The sequence below is a fragment of the Acomys minous genome, assembly GCF_964271855.1.
Source record: "Acomys minous genome assembly, chromosome: 2".
Taxonomy (NCBI): domain Eukaryota; kingdom Metazoa; phylum Chordata; class Mammalia; order Rodentia; family Muridae; genus Acomys; species Acomys minous.
In genome coordinates, this window is record NC_140484.1 from 92,649,149 (window position 1) to 92,667,268 (window position 18,120).

Consider the following 18,120-nt stretch of genomic DNA (forward strand, 5'->3'; position numbering starts at 1 on the left):
AATTTACTTTAGACTTTTTAATTGAACATGTATGTACCAAAACATTTATGAAAACATTTATGTCCATTTCACTTATTGATATCTTTCAACTCTTATATGCTTAATTATTATTCTTCTACAACATAAATTAAGTGTATTTTATGCAACCCTTTGATTGACACCATAGATTTAAATAGAGACATTGGGATTCCCCTACTGTACCAGCCCTGTGCTAAACATTATTGATTCTGTTTCACAGTAGGGGACAGCAGTAAGAGAAGGTATGCAGATGTGCTTGCATGCATGACTCATGGCTTGAGGAAGGGGGCCAAGCTGGTCCGAAAATCTGTACATGTTCAAGCACATGTCTGTTAACTCAGAAACTGGATAATGCTTTTCATTTGAAAGGATAATATTTCACTTGTGGTTCTAAAAATCAGTAATTAGTACAGGGCAAGGTTTTCCTCTCTCTCGCTCTCTTGTCTTGACTATAAATTGTGGCTTTAACTAGATTTGGATGGTATGGTCAAGACAGTCAATGATTGTTAGACAGATAAAGATTGTCACCTAGCAGGTAGCAGCAGAAGGGTGAGGAATTCAGAGGAAATGGCTTTGTTGTCAGTATCAGTGTGCAAACAGACAAAAAAATTCCATGTCACAATGAGCTGATTGCCATTTCCCCATGGACCCATGTCTGTAGTACCCCTCTGTTTGTCTTCTGTTCAGTTAATGTATATAATGTAATGTTCTTTGCAAATGATCATACTGTGTATCTCCTCTAATTAACCTGTAAATCTGTAGTGATAATTTGAACACTCAGTCTTCATGCAAAAGATGGATATGTTAGATAACATTCTTCAATTTGTGTTTTAAATGTAGTTTATAATCAGCTGTGTGTCTGTGCTGGATGTACGTTTTATGTTCTGCTGAAAATGTGTGGCCTGATGCAAAAATATATTTATGAGGATTTCATATCAATAAGAAAATAAAATGATAAAATAGACAAATTTACTGGTTTCTTTATTCTTGTGTGTGAAAAAAATCGGCTAATATCGAACAACAGAGTATGACTTTAAATGCGTGTGGGATTATTATGTGCATCAAAGTCCAATGCATGCAGTGCTCAGGACGAAATGCAGGACGTTGCATGTGCTTGGTCAGCCACTCCCAGGTGTGCTACATCCTCAGCCTTTGGATACAATCTTGAAAATATTTTGTTTATTGTTTTAAATTATGTGTGTGTATAATCTGTGGGTGTGTGGCTGTGAGTTCGGTACCCATAGATGTCAAAGAAGAGCATCAGATTCCCCTGGAGCTGCCTGAGGTGGATGCAGGGATAAGTGAAACATCAAATCGTAACCAGTAAGCCATCTCTCCAGCCAAGGGCTGCATTTTTTAGTGTTGGATTTAGACATGTAAGTGACCCTGAGGCACCTAAGGGCTGTGATTCACAAACAGAATGCAAGGATGTCATGGATTTTATTTCTCCATTCTTTGTAGAAAAAAAAACAGCTGTTGGTGGCTGAAAGGAATATTTTTCAAACTATTATCATTAAATGTGAAGTTAGATTCACTTTAGAAGCTCATTCCCCTGACTTATATGTTTCAAAATATTGGTGCCATCTTCCTATTCATAGGGACAGCATTGGTTTCATTAAAAGAACAAATCTGTTTAAATTCAGATAAAGATCAATCCTGTCCATGTAGTGCAAAGTCACTGTTCATGAAAGTTATGGAGATGAAAAAAATCTCTTCCATTTTTCAAGAGGTTGAACAAAATGGAGCAAGAAGCCCCATATTCTTGAATCAGAATTTAAAATAGGATGTTTGCAGATTGTACAACTGTGCCTTAGAATTTCACAATGAAGACATCCATTTTATCAGGTAATGAAAAATCCCTAGTTTGATAATGTGTTTTAATAGATTAAAACGCCTGTTCTTGTAGTTAACACTGGAGCAATTGCACCCAAATCTTTCTTTTTAAATAATGCTTGAAATCTGTGTGCTATTGATGTTTAACTCACAGGAATTTGTTTTCATAATAGAATGACTAGAAAGAAGAAGTGAATTGCTTGCAATTACTGCAGAAAAGATTTTGTTTTCTGTTTCTCTTCCTCATCGACAATACTTTCAATTTTAAGATGATGTACCTACGAGAGAAGTTACCTGTCTGAGTAAACAGCTTGAATATTAGAATGATACGCCCACGAGAAAAGTTACCTGCCTACGTTAACAGTTTCAGCTGCATACTGATTGTTGAGATGCAATGCACAGACTGAGACATGCCTGCCGTCCGTGATCGGACACTCAGAGATAAGAGCTCCAGCCTAAGGCATCAGTTGTTCTTTTTATTACTAATCTAGTCTTACACATGTCCCTATTATCAGGCTGCTAAAACCATCTGTCAGGCTACACCATGATAGTATTATAATGACGTGATTTGCCCATTATTTATAGTGAAGGAAGTAAAGATTTAAATAAGAATATGAGGATCTCAGCAAGAGTATCCCAGTCGCTGATCATTCTACTAAGCCCATGCATAGTTTTCCCAGAGTTAGGAAAGAATATCAGATACCACAGTTGAAGAAGACTCAGTGTTATGAGAACACCAACAGTTAGGCCTTGAGAGTTTAGAGTCCCTAGTACCTAGATGATGACATCTAATGACATATCTATCTTCATATAAGTGTTTTCACATGTGCATACTTAGAATATTTGGCTGTCTTGACATATATGATATATATACATATATATATATATATATATGTATATATACATATATGATGCATGACTATCCACATAAGTAAAATGTTTCTCTGTGCTTGTTTATAATGAATGTGTACATATATGTGCAATATTGGCAATGTGAGTGGAAATATTTTTAATGAACTGAATTTATATTCTGTTCCAAACAATAACTCTTTCCTTAGCATTCTGAGGGCAGTATTGAAATTAACTTTATATTTATGTCAAAGACAGGCATGATACAAGTAGAATATACGGCATCATCTTTGATGCAATTGATTAACTAATGCATGATAAACCCATTAACTAATGTTTCTCAGATAATATGCTGTTCTGATTCTCTAAATTATTTTTCTTTTGTATGTATGTATGTATCTACTTGTATTTTAATTCCTGATACAGGCCTTTTTGTTATATACTCCAGAGATGGATGATATACACACACATTGGTGGGTAGATAATATGTATGTCTACATACAAAGGCATGTATGATTATAAGAAATGGCAGGGAGATATGTTTTAAGACAGGGTTTCAGTCTATAGTCTATGCTAGTCTCAAACTCACTGTGTAGCCCTGGATGGCATCATAATGGAGATCCCCATTTCAGATCCCAAGCAACTGGATTACCAACAAGAGCCATCAAAACATTATTATGGAAAATATTTCTCCAGTTTTAAAAGTACATATTGTTGCTTTGTAAGTAAAACAAGTTAAATGTGAGTTTGCCTATCTGGTATTTTTTTTTTCTTTTTGGTTTTTCAAGACAGGGTCTCTCTGTGTAGCCTTGGCTGTCCTGGACTCAATTTGCAGACCAGGCAGTCCTCAAACTCAAAGTGATCTGCCTGCCTCTGCCTCCCTAGTGCTGGGATTAAAGGCATGCATCACCTCCTGGCTTACCTGGCATTTTTGAATGAAGCTAAGGTTTGTTCTGATTTCTGAATTAGACACATATGTATAACTAAGGAGGACCTATGCATTCTCTTGAAGTGTACTCATCACCTTCTCATTGTAATTCATCATGACAAGAAGTAACTTATAGTAGAAAGAGTTTATTTTCATTTATAGTTCCAGAGGCATAGAGTCTGTCATAGCAAGTGAGGCATAGCATGGGGGCAAGGTAAGAAAGCTAGCTAATTATAGACTATCTACATATAGGCTGTAGAAAGAGAAAGAGAGAGAGGGAGAGAGAGAGTGAGAGAGAGAGAGAGAGAGAGAGAGAGAGAGAGAGAGAGAGAGAGAGAGAGAGAGAGAGAGAGAGAGAGAGAGAGAGAGAGAGAGAGAAACTCAGAGAGACAGAAAGGAAGAGACAGGGATGGAAAGAGAAGAGAAAAGTGGTGATATTTTATAAATCTTCAAAACCAAATCACATGATCTATTTGCTCTAGCCAGGATGGACTATCCTAAATGCCTCATAACTAACCCAAATAGCGTCATGACCTGGAGGCCAAATTTTCAAATATGGGAACCTAGAGGGACAATTCTCTCAAACTTTTACATGAAGCAAACACTTCAAAGACTTAAGACTTAAGAATTAAAATCACATCTAAACATACAATATCTATTAGACATAGGGAGGGGAATAAGGGGAAAATGGGAGGGAGGGAAGAATGGGAGGATACAAGGGATGGGATAACCTTTGAGATGTAACAAGAATAAATTATTAAAAATTAGTAAAAAAAAAAAAGAGAGAGAGAGAATGCTACTAGGTTTCTGAAAAAAAGAATGTTCATAGCAAACTTCTCAAGTATTTTTAACATTTGGACCATATTTGTTGTTTACCTTAACTTGGTATAGACTTCCAATTAGTGTAAAAAAAAAACACTGGAAAAGTGGACACTGTAAAAGTCTTTCATGTGGGGGAACAGGTGAGCATGGATCTGAGAAAATTCAGGAAGAACAATCCCTGAAGAATAAAAATAGGGTGAAGATTAGGGATCCTATCAAGAGAGGAAGGATCTCATATATAGAAACCAGAATGTGTTGGAACTTAAAATGAAAACACCTTATTAAAGAAATTGGCAGAGCCATAACTAGTAAGAAAGGGCAAGAGTCATGAAGTCAACACAGCTATTTCACACAGTCCAGCAAAACTAAGGCAAATGATGTTTTTGACATTGTACTGTCTTTCACCTTGGGTTTCTGATGTCTACTTGTTGCTTTTGTGGGGGAGTTTTTAACATTATGATTCATTTCTATATTTTTCATAGAAAATAATTTCTAGTCTCAAAGAAGTAACCTTCTGTCCCTACTCTGGAATCTTCTTTGCAATGGAGATTGTGAAAAGCAAAAACACAGTTGAATGGCCCCTGAGTTCTCTGGCCACATCTGCCCATAAGCAAGGTCAGCTACAATAGATTTGGCAACAGACCAGATTACAGGCTTCCTCATAAATGTAATCTACAGGACATTGCCTCAGAAAATAGAAGCTTAATAACAAAATTAATTTGCCTAAAACAATCTTTGATAATATATATAGATGATATAAAATTAATATAAAAATATAAAAATTTAACAGTCATAAGGAGACTGGCTCACATTAAGTGCCAGTGAGTTGTTTTGTTTTCTTTTCTTTTCTTTTGTTTTGTTTAAGCTAAAAAACAAAGAGGAAAAAATGAGTAGAGAAAGTCAGCCTGCAGCCTGGGAGAGCTTTCAAACTTTTGGGCTAAGCTAACTCACAAACTGTACTTTAACCACTATGCCTTGTGCAAGGCTTGGGAATTCACCTAGACTGACTCAGATATTTTTTTTATCTGCTTAATGCTTCAGTTAACTGATGAATAGGGTGCCATATGTCATAAATGCTTATGTAGTCTAAAATTACTTGAGAACGACAATTCCTATTATCTCTGTACTTGTACACTTGTTCAGGGCCCTCTAAAATTCTCCACCCAGCAAGGGGTCAAAGCAGAATTTCAGTCTCACAGCTAACTTTGGGCACAGCTCATGGAGTCCTATGAATGAATGGGCGGGGGTGGGGGGAAGAGGGAAATACAAGGGACCAGAGGGTATAGGAGCTCCACAAGAAGACCAACAGAGCCAAAACACCTGGGATGAGGGGAAGGGGCAGAGGAGACTGATGCACCAAACCAGGACCATGCATGGAGAGGACTTAGGCCTCCCCATAGGCATCTCAGTCTCTATATGGGTTCCCTATTAAGGGAGGCAGGAGCTGTCCCTTCCACTCTGTTGCTTGCACTTTGATCACTTCCTTCTGGTGAGGTGCCTTACCTTGCCACAGAAGAAGAAGATGAAGGCAGGGGAGGGCAGTAGGGAGGGGGGGTGGAGAAAGAGAAGGAAGGACTAGGAGGAAATGAGGGAGGGGACTATGATTGGGATGTAAAGCAAACAATTTTTTTAATTTAAAATTAAAACTTTTTAAAGGAGAAAGGCTGAGAAAAATTCCTCATCTAGGCTAAAGAAAACTCTGTGACCAGATTCTCAGTCCAGCCTCCCAAGAAAGAACATGGTAGATTACCAGCATACAATCATAATTACATTACAAAGGCAGCTGAAGCCAAAGGATCACAAGTCCAAATCCAGCTTGAGCTACATAATAGACTCTGAAAAGGAATACTGAATATATAAATTATAAAAGGATATTAATAACAGGTGCTAAAAACATTAAACAAGGCAGAACATTGGACAGTCTACTACCTTCAGCTAGGGAAGATAAGTTGAAATATTCTCATTTAGCATAGGTTCATCCTGAACTCACTTCTACAGAGAAGGATAGCCTTGACAATCTGATCATCCTACAGTTATCTCTTCAGTGCTGAGATTACAGTAAATTGTGTCCTCTAAAAAAATAACAACACCTATGTGCAATAATATAAATGTATATGTTAAAATTAATCTTTATATATATATATATATATATATATATATATATATATATATATATATAGAGAGAGAGAGAGAGAGAGAGAGAGAGAGAGAGAGAACAGAAAGAGGGGATACAAAATGGTGGCTCTGACTACAAATCAAATGCAGATAGTTCCTATACTATCTCAAAGTGAACCTTGGGCAGCAGAGCACCAATACAAGCCTCTGCTGGCCCAGTGGCGAACCCAGGGTGTGGAGCAAAGTCCTCTGCATCTGAAACAAGGTCACCTGTCTTATCCAAGAAAGGGTTTCCTGATCCCCACATGTGAGACTCTTGACTTATAGTCAGTAACCAAGGAACTACTCTCAACTAATAGTAAGACATCAGAAACTACCTCCCAACATCAGAAACAGCAAGATGGCAGTCCAGATTACTATACCTAACAAAACTTGCAATACCTATTGATGAAGAAAATAAGATATTCCATGACAAAAACAAATTCAAACAGTACCTGTCCATAAACCCAGCCCTACAGAAGTTATTAGAAGAAACACAACAACCCAACGTGACAAACTAAAACCAAGATAGCAAATGAAATAGATAACTTCACTGTAGTAAAATATAACCATACAAATAGTCTACCAAAACCAACGTCAAAATCAAAGAACATAATAGTATGGTCATTAATATCTCTCAACACCAACAGCCTCAACTCTCCAATAAAAAGGCACAAGCTAACAGAATGGATGCATACACAAGACACAACATTCTTCTGTATTCAATAAACACATATCAGCCAAAATGAGAGACATTGCCTTACAGTAAAAAGCCAGGAAAAAGGTATTTCAAGCAAATGGACACAAGAAGCAAGCTGGTATAGCCATTCTAATATCTAATAAACTAGACATTAAACCAAAATTAATCAAAAGAGATGAAGAAGGATACTTTATACTCATCACAGAAAAATTCAACCAAGATGACATCACAATTCTGAATGTCTATGCTCCAAATATAAGGGCACCTACATTTGTAAAAAAAATATTAATAAAGATTAGACCACACATCGATCACCACACATTAATATTGGGAGACTTCAGCACCCCACTTTCACCAAAATATAGGTCAGCAAAAGATAAGCTAAACCTAGGAATAATGAAAACGGATGTCATAAATCAAGTGGATCTAACAGATATCTGCAGAAGCTTTCATCCAAACACAGAATATACCTTCTTCTTAGCAACTCATGGAACCTTCTCCAAAATTGACCATATAGTAGCTGACAAAACAAGACTCAACAGATACAAGAAGATTGAAATAATACTTGCATCCTATCAGATCACCATGGACTAAAGCTGGACTTCAACAACAACAGAAATACCAAAAACCTACACACATGAAAGCTGAACAACTCACTACTGAATGTCTACTGGATCAGGGAAGAAATAAAGAAATGAAGCACTTACTAAAATTCAATGAAAATGGAGGTAAAACAACCCCAAATTTATGGAGCACATTGAAAGCAGTGATAAGAAGAAAGTTCATAGCACTAAGTGCCTTCATGAAGAGATTGGAAACATCTCATATAGGCAACCTAACTACACATCAAGAAGTAGAAACACCCAAGAGGAATAGATGGTTGGAAATAATCAAACCCAGGGGTAAAAATCAATAAATTGGAAACAAAGAGAACAATTCAAAGAATAAACAAAATCAAGAGCTGGTTCTTTGAGAAAATCAACAGTATAGTCAAACCTTAGCCAAATGAACTAGAAGGCAGAGAAACACAATCCAAATAAAAACAAAAAACAAAAATGAAAAGGGAGACATAATAACAGACACTGAAGAAACACAAAGAATCATTAAGTCCTGCTTATATGCCACAAAATTTGAAAATCTAAAGGAATGGACAATTTTCTTGATGGATTCCACTTGTCAAAGTTGAATCAGGATCACATAAACAAATCAAATAGTCCTATTTCTCCTACAGAAATAGAAGTAGTCATCAAAAGTCTCCCAATCAAATCAAAACAAAACAAAACAAAAAGCAAACAACAACAACAACAAAAACTGCTCAGGGCCAGATGGTTTCAAAACAGAATTCTACCAGATCTTTAAAGAAGAGCTATTCCCAATACTCTTCAAACTACTCCACAAAATATAAATGAATGGAATATTACCAAACTCATTCTTTGAGACCACAGTCACCTTGATACCTAAACCTCACAAAGACCCAACAAAGAAAGAGAATTTCAGACCAACTTCTCTTATAAAAATTTATGCAAAAATACCCAATAAATTACTTGTAAACCAAATCAAGAACACATCAAAGATATCATTCACCAGGACCAAGTAGGCTTCATCCCAGGCATGCAGAGATGGTTCATTATACCGAAATCCATCAATGTAATCCACCATATAAGCATACTGAAAGATAAAAAGCACATGAGCATCTCCTTAGATGCCGAAAAGGCATTTGACAAAATCCAACATGCATACATGCTTAAAGTTGTGAAGATTTCAGGGAATTGAGGCAGATACCTAAACATAATAAACTCTACATACATCAAGACAATAACCAACATTAAATTAAATGGAGAGAAACTCAAAGAAATTCCAATAAAATCAGGGACTAGACAAGGCTACCCCCTCTCTCCATATTTCTTCAATATAGTACTTGAAGTTATAGCTAGAGCAATAAGATGACAAAAGGAGATCAAGAGGATAAACATCAGGAAAGAGGAAGTCAAATTATCCCTATTCACAGATAATGTGATAGTATACATAAGTGGCCACAAAAATTCCAACAGAGAACTTCTACAGCTAATAAATACCTGCAATAAAGTGGATGGATATAAAATCAACTCAAAAAAGTGATTAGCCATCCTGTATACAAATGACAATCTGCTGAGAAAAAAATTAGGGAAACTACACCCTTCATGATAGCCACAAGTAATATAAAGTATCTAAGTGTAACTCTAAGCAAGCACTTGCATGGAAAAAACTTCAAGTCTCTGAAGAAGGAAATTGAAGATGATATCCAATGGAAAGATCCCACATGTTCATGGATTGGGAGAATTAACATAGTAAAATGGCCATCTTACCAAAAGCAATTTATAGATTCAATGCAATCCCTATCAAAATTCCCAGACAAGTTTTTAGAGCCCTTGAAAGATCAATTCTCAACTTCATAGGAAAAACAAAGAACCCAGAATGAATAGCTAAAACAATCCTGTACAATAAAAGATCCTCTGGAGGAAACTCAATCCCTCATCTCAACCTGTAATATAGAGAATCAGTAATTAAAACAGCATGCTACCTGCATAGAAATGGGCTGGTTGATCAATGGAATTGAATTGAAGATCAATTCCACACAAATAAATCCACACAACTATGGACACTTGATTTTTGACAAAGAAGCTAAATCTATACAATGGGAAAAAGATAGCATCTTCAACAAATGTTGCTGGTCTAATTGTATGTGTACATGGAGAAAAATGCAAGTAGATCCATACTTACCACAATGCACAAAACTAAAGTCCAAGTGGATTGAAGACCTCAACATAAAAACAGACACACTAAATTTCTTAGGAGAAACAGTGGCAAAGAATCTTGAACTCATTGGAATAGGAGACAACTTCATGAACAGAACACCAACAGCCCAGGCTCTAAGGTCAGCAATTAATAAATGGGACCTCTTGAGGCTGAGAATCTTCTGCAAGGATATGGAGAAAGGAGAATACTCTTCATTGCTAGTGGAAGTGGAAACTTGTAAAACCACTTTGGAAATCAATCTGGCACTTTCTCAAAAAAATTGGGAATATTGCTACCTCAATACCAAGCTATTTCACTCCTTGGAATATACCCAGAAGATGCTCTACCACACAACAAGGACATTTGCTCAGCTATGTTCATAGCAGCCTTATTCATAATAGCCAGAATCGGAAACAACTTAGATGTCCCTCAGTAAAAGAATGGATAAAGAAATTATGGTTCATTTATACTATGGAATACTACTCAACTATTTAAAAAGAGGAAATCTTGAAACTTTGAGGAAGATGGATGGAACTAGAAATGGTCATCCTAAATGAATTAACCCAGACCCAGAAAGATACACATGGTATATATTCACTTAATTGGATAGTAACCCAACACGGATGTCCTCTGGAGGCTTCAGTCAGCAAAGGATTGGAACAGATGATCGGACTTGTTATTGGGCCTCCAGGTGAGAGAGGTATGGAATAATGGGACATAAAAGGATCCAGAGTGTCCTAAAACCCTACAAGAAGCCCATCAAGGCTGACATATCTGGATCCAAGGGGACTGCACAAACTACTGTACCAACCAAGGACAATGCATGCAGTAAACCTAAATGCCCTATTCAGATCTAGCCAATGGACATTACATTCTCCACAATTGTGTGAAGAGTGGAAACTAACTCTGACATAAACTCTGGTGCCCCCTATTTGACTACATCCCCTTGGTGGGGAGGCCTGGTGGTACTCAGAGAAAGAGTAAGCATACCATCGGAATAAGACATGATAGGCTGTGATCATATGGTGGGAGAGGAGGTGCCCTTCTGTCATAGGCCTGGGAGGGGAATAGTATGAAAGAGGGAGGTAGGAGGGAACAGGAAGATACAAGTGAGGAGTTCACTATCAACATGCAATCCAATTAAATTATTTAAATAAAAAATTTAATGATACATTTATTTCTTTTGAAATCATGTTTGCCTCTTTTGGGGAAACTGTATGAATAAAGAAATATCCTCCTTGCTCATCAGAGATGCAAGATTCTCCCAACCACAGTCTCTGACTCAGTCATTCATTACTCTTTCCTCCTAGTTCACTTCCTCCTCTTCTTCTTGTTCTTGTTTTTCTTGTTATTTTTTCTTCTTGTTGTTCTTGCTCTTCTTATTGTTTTAATTGTTCTTGTTCTTATTGTTCTTGTTCTTGTTCTTCATGTTTCTCCTCCTCCTCCTCCTTCTCCTCCTCCTCCTCTTCCTCCTCCTCCTTCTTCTTTCACTTTACATCCTGGTTGTAGTCCCATCCCTCTTCTCCTAGGCCTTCCCTCCCTGCCTCTCCAAATTTCCCCCTCCTGTATTCCTGCAAAAAAGGGAGCCCTCCCTTCCCATCTACCCTTCATCCTGTTTTTTACCTTCTCTGCTGGGATCTATCTGATTGCTGTCCCTGTTCCTGTCCAATACAAATAAATCAAACTTAGACTTAAGGCAAATGGGCAGTGTTGTGGGGTGTGAGATGAGTAGATGCTCTTCATGAGGAAGTGAGAAGTGCCTGTCTGCCCAGGGTGTCTTGTCTCCTTTGTAGACCTCATCCATCAAGTTAACACTGGCAATGCTCTTGTGTCAAGTGGGTCTGGTTCTTTTGTGTTAAATCTATTTACTTTGTTAATGTTTCTCCTTACATTTAAGGCATTTTATTGTTGTTTCCTGCCTTGTTTACCACTTTTAGAGAGATGTGCTTACCCCATAGGAAGCCTTTATTTCAGGAGGAAGAAAGTGTGTTTTCTGGTAGTGTGACATAAGGCAACTGATACCCCAGGAACCATGATCTGTGACTTTAGTTTTTTCTCTAATCTCAGAGGAAACAAACTCTCAAAGACTCTCAAATAGAGAACAGAAGTATTTGAGGTTTAGAAAAATTCATTCTAAATATATTTATTTCACAAATAAAGGAAATTTTATAGAGGAGATTTAAGTGAAAATAATAAATCTCAATGTATTATTCAAATGTGTTCTTGCCATATATTGATCAAGTGTTATTTTTTAGCATACATGGGCCAGAAATAGCAGTTTGTTTCCAATTTATATCATTTTAATATCTTAGAAAATAGCTTTTTAATACTTCAGTGACACAAATAATACAAAGGTTCAAAGCAGATCAAATGTAATAAAATAAAACTTAGAGGATGTTGTTAATTATACAATACAAGAAAAAAGATTTTTCAATGTGTTCATCTAAAATGCCAACATGTCTGGGCATAAAGACAATAAGAGCTTTGATGTGCAAACTTTACTCTTCCTGAAAGGTGTACTTGGAGAGCAAAGTGTGGATATTGTATAGAGCCTGACCTTGAAAAAAATCAAGCTGACACAATTTTGTAGGAATGTTACCCTCAATAAAGATGTGTTTTAGTCTTGGTTGCATTTTCTTATGGTATGTTTTCAAGTACTTACAGATGAAATATGTTGAGTACACCTCCATCAACTGTAAATTATCAGACACTTAATGAATTTCCCAGCATTACTTTTATCCTAAATTCATCAGCAAAAGCCTTATTCTATCTTTATATTGTAAACATTGGAGACAGGAAAAAAATCCTGAATTCACTCACTCACTCACACTTTATCAGTATCCACTTGGATACCTTCCATCATCCAGAGAGCAAGCAAACACTTATAATCGGAGAGTTTCAAGTCTGCACAGAAATCACAGCAGGAAAGCTTATTATATTTGGCTCTATCTGAGGCATCTGAAAAGACAGAAGTTTGACATCTGCCCTTGCGTCTCTCATCTTGCAGCAATGTTGTAAGTAGGACTTGCTGCCAGGACTATCAGTGAATAAGGACACGTTCTCCATTCTCATATGTACAGAAGTAGCTCTCATCTTCTTCATAGTAACATCACTAACATTGACAAATGTGGTTACACTACTTGGAATCTTATTTTAAACTGGTTAGAGAAGGTCTGCAACACATTACAATTTTGTGACAAATTTTGCTAGTTATTTGATAGCTGGGAGGTAATGTATTTTTAAGTGTGTGTGTGTGTGTGTGTGCGCGCGCGCGCAGGTGCATGTGAAATGCAAATAAAGGCAATATGTGCTCTAGATCTGGAGTTAAAGGAAGTTAGTTGAGAGGCGCCAGGGGTAGATGTTTGGGAACTGATCGCTAGTCCTGTGAAACAGCTGAGATCTCCTAACCAATCAACCAGCTCCCTATTTCCCAAATTTAATATTTGTAAACATTGTATACCTTCCTTTTTAGAGACTAGAAAAATTATTTGGAGTTTTGGAACATGGCATATTATAAGACCATACATCCTAGCCATGTAAAGAAAAAGAAAGCCTTTGTTGTTTTTCAGCCACAGGAACAGGTAGAGGTTAAATATCTGAAGACACTATTCCAACATTTCTTCTGTGATATGTCACTCTTTCATTCTGGAAAATCTGCAGTCCTATCATCTGTTGTTTATCATGCATAACACAATAGCCCTGTTTGAAGAAATACTTGCCATTCTAAAATGATGAACTTGTTTTTACTCCTTACTGCACCTGTAACTCTTCAGACAAGTGCTCACAGATCTTAATACAGAGCTGACATTAAATACATACCTGCCATTTTATATGGACATCACAATGCCCAATGTAGTCCACAGGCCACATTTTGCTAAGTCATTTCTTCTGGGGGAGTTACTTTTCTGTCTGAGGAATCCCATTATTACATTCACAGGTCCAGGTTAAGGCTCTCCACTGTGAGCAATGAGGAGTTAATAAGCCACTCCAGCTTTCCTTTGTTCCCTGAATGTTGCTAGTAAAATCATTACATCACAGTCTCCAGTCTTTTTTTCTACAAATGGCTTCTTTGTCCAAAATTAGTGAGGCATTTCTAGCATATTTTTTCCAGGATGAAACCTAATGGTTTCTTATTTTCAGGAGCATTTAATCACCACCCCTCTGTTCAAACCTTTTCTCATGAGTGTAATGATATGTAGTATTTATTTATTTTTGTATTTTTCTGTCCATGAAGACAAAGCCTTTGGCAGATCAAAGGCAGAGTTTGAAGGAATGTCTTTAACACTTAATGTAAGTTACTATAGCTCCATGGCCTTTTGTGATTATTATTTCACATTTGCAATTAAACAAAATAAAAATTTTGCTTTATGTTTAACATTTGTCTGGGACGTTAGCAAGTTGGTGGGATAAAAATTGTTATTGTTCAACTCTTTGAAAAAACGTCAATTTGAACAAACATTGCTAAGCTAGATGCAATACAGTTGTAATCTAGAACTTGGGAGGCTGATTTTGAAACATTGCTGTGAGCCTGAGGCCAGCTTGGCTTATAATGACAGTGGCCAGACAGCAGTGCTACATAGCAATTTCCTATTTCAAAGCAGTACATGAATAATACAATTTTAGGAAGAGAGAACACTTCAAAAGAGGAGTAAAATAATGGAAACAAAAAAATCTTCACAGGTGCTTAAGAAGCTCATTAGCCAGTACAGCTGAAGTGAGAAGAAAAATCATTGAAAGACACTCAGAACTTGTCAGACTGTGTTAGTCCTTCCCAACCACAGATGGTGCAGGATCAAGAGAGGGATCTCCATGGTGCTGAGGTATGGGATAAGGACATCCAATATGTCTTTGGATGTCCAATCCAAGGCTGTTGTAGTTAAACACAGTGCTGAAAGGCACCCTGGGGTTCAGTCTTAAGTTGTTATTTACACTTTGTGTCTAAAGGCAGGTGCCAATGCCCAGTGTGTTCTACAGTCTCATATTACAGGGCGGCTTAAAATGGACTCAGTTCCTAGGCTCAATACACCATCAGGCCCAAAACAGCAGCCACTGGTTTTGAGTCCACTCCAGCACCAAAGTAACATTAGCACAGATGCCACATAAGCACCAATCTAGGCACCATAGATTGAACAGCCCCACCCTTGGAATCTGTCTTAAGCCTCATCTCAATGCCAGGTTAGGCCCAGGTACCCTGTATGTTCTTCTGACTCCCATGTACCAAACTCCTAGAGATACAGATTCCAGAGTGAACCCTGAAACCACAGGAAGACATCAAAACACTCTGTTTTGAAGCACCTGACCAGGACTCACAATCTTAGGTTTCTTTTGGGTCTACAAATGCAAGATCCGTAACTCTGCATCAGGTAGCACCAAGGCTACCAGACTGCCACCATGATCCTGCATGCTATAGAACTCAGAGTGTCAGCCTGCTACAATGGTCCTGGGATCCATGACTGTAATACTGAGCCTGTGGACCCAGGATGCATAATGGTTCTGAGTCCCATACCTGCAAGCTCAAATTCCTCAGCTCCAGTGGACCAGTGTTAAAGTCATCCTGAATTCTGCATCCATAATATAGATGAGGTTCTGGCCCCACCCAATCATAAGTCTGAGCTTTTGTCTTTTTATCTTTGAAATAGAAATCATTTTTTATCTCATTTAACTTACTACAAAAATGCTCAGAGAATATTAATATAAAAACTGTAAGGGCACCTGAAGGATGAAATAACTGAAATGACATCGGGGAAGGGGCCAGATGATCAATAACAAGTTTTATCATAACTTGAATGGCCTTGCTTACACAATTGTTGAAGTCTTAGAGACTTAAAGAAGAATACAGTGAGAGCCAGTTTCAAGAACTAAATATGTAATATTCAACATTGTTCAGGAGAAAGAGAATTAAATGTCCAAAACATGAGGAAAAGCAACAAGATGACACAATGGGTAAAGATAGCCACAACCAAACATGAAGAATTGAGTTTGATTCCCACATGGTGACAGGAAAAAATGATTCTTTCAAGTGGGTCTCTGACCTCCACATGCACATGTACATATGACACATGGTCACCTGCGCACGCACACACATACACACACACACACACACACACACACACACACACACACGTAAATATAATAAAACTTAAACAATGTAAAAACAAGTTACTTGTTTATTCGTTATACGGTCGGAAAGAATGAGGCTATTTGACTCTTATATGGAAAACTCTAGAATATGTGTATGCAGTTGCTGCTAAGCCATTTCATGTTTTTTGGAATTTATAATGTAAATTATTTTATCTGATACACCAAAACTTATATTTACACAAATTTATAGATGTGGTTTTACATGATACATGTCATATAATATTTAAATCAAATGTATCTGTTTCCTAGACATTTGTTATGAATTGCTTATGATGTAACCATTAAACACTTCTTTCTAGCACTTTAAAATGTCTTATGGCAACCACAGATACACTGTAATATCACACCCTGACATCTCCCCATCACTCAAATCATTAACAACAGTTCCTTCATCTGCCTCTGTCCATGTTCTCCCAATCTCACTCAGCTTCTCATAGCCATCATCCCATTATCAGCTTCTATGACATGGTAGAACTTTGTCCTTTTTTTTTCTTTTTTTTCCTTTTTTTATTAATTTATTCTTGTTACATCTCAATGGTTATCCCATCCCTTGTATCCTCCTATTCTTTCCTCCCTCCCATTTTCCCCTTATTCCCTTCCCCTATGACTGTTCCTGAGGGGGATTACCTCCCCCCTGTATATGCTCATAGGGTATCAAGTCTCTCCTTGGTAACCTGCTGTCCTTCCTCTGAGTGCCACCAGGTCTCCCCCTCCAGGGGACATGGTCAAAGGTGAGGCACGAGAGTATGTGAGAAAGTAATATCCCACTCTCCACTCTACTGTGGAGAAAAGAACTTTGTCCTTATTATCACTGTCATAGTTTTATTTTCTTACTTTAATGAGAAAAGTCTCCTACCAATCGATAATTCTTCTCTATTCTCCTATGCAATGAGATGGCTTTGAATGCAGTTTCTTTTCTCTTATTCTCTTATGAGTCTACTCTTCCACACAACTATGAGACCTTGTTTTGTGTGTGTGTGTGTGTGTGTGTGTGTGTGTGTGTGTGTGTGTGTTGTGTTGTTTTATGCCTAGAGTAAACTTGGTGTAATTAAATTTGACTCCTGACCCTTGACCTCCTTTTATCACAGGAGTGGAAGTTTTATATTGGGTTGGTATGGATTCTTATGTTCCTTTTCAATATACTTTTTCTGGTTTGTTTTCTACCAAATACCATTTTAAACTCAGAATTCCAACTATTTTCTCTTTTAAACTCTTTACAAAGTTCCCCTTGTCTCACCTCTTCGTTTTCGATTACCTTTTCCCCCTTTGACTGTGCATTTTCAAACACCCTGTCTAAACTCTTTACTTTTTCTTTCTGTTTGATCTGAACTCCTATTGATGTCTTGCTTTATATTTTTAACTTTCTCTAAAATATTTTGCATTCAAGGTTTAGTTTTAATTAGTTTCATCTCTCTCTACTGTGATTCTTGGTAAGGATGTTGAATAATTTCTTTATATTCTTTTGAAGACAAGTGAGTTTACTTAAAACCAGTCTTTTACACTCAACATTAAAGCATTTTTATACAGTGTTTATCATAGATTCTGAAACTTGATTTTGACCAGGAGATGATGCCCAAATTTCCTGTAGTTCCCTATTTGTTAATATGTGCAATCATCTCCAAAGAAATTGCAAATTTTATGTGTTTAATGAATGACTTATTTACTCAAAAAATGAATTGAGAAAAGAATACTCAAATTTACTTTACTCTTCTTTGTAATGCTTCTGCTTTGCTTAGTGTGTGGGTGTGCCTATACATTTTCCTGTATCCCCATATATCAGCAGATGTTACAATTAGTATAGTTAGCACAAGAATGAAGGTTTAACAGAATTATTAAAAATGTTTCTCAGTCTAAGTCCATGGTGAAAAGAAATTTAATGGCTAACCAGATTTGCAGGAAT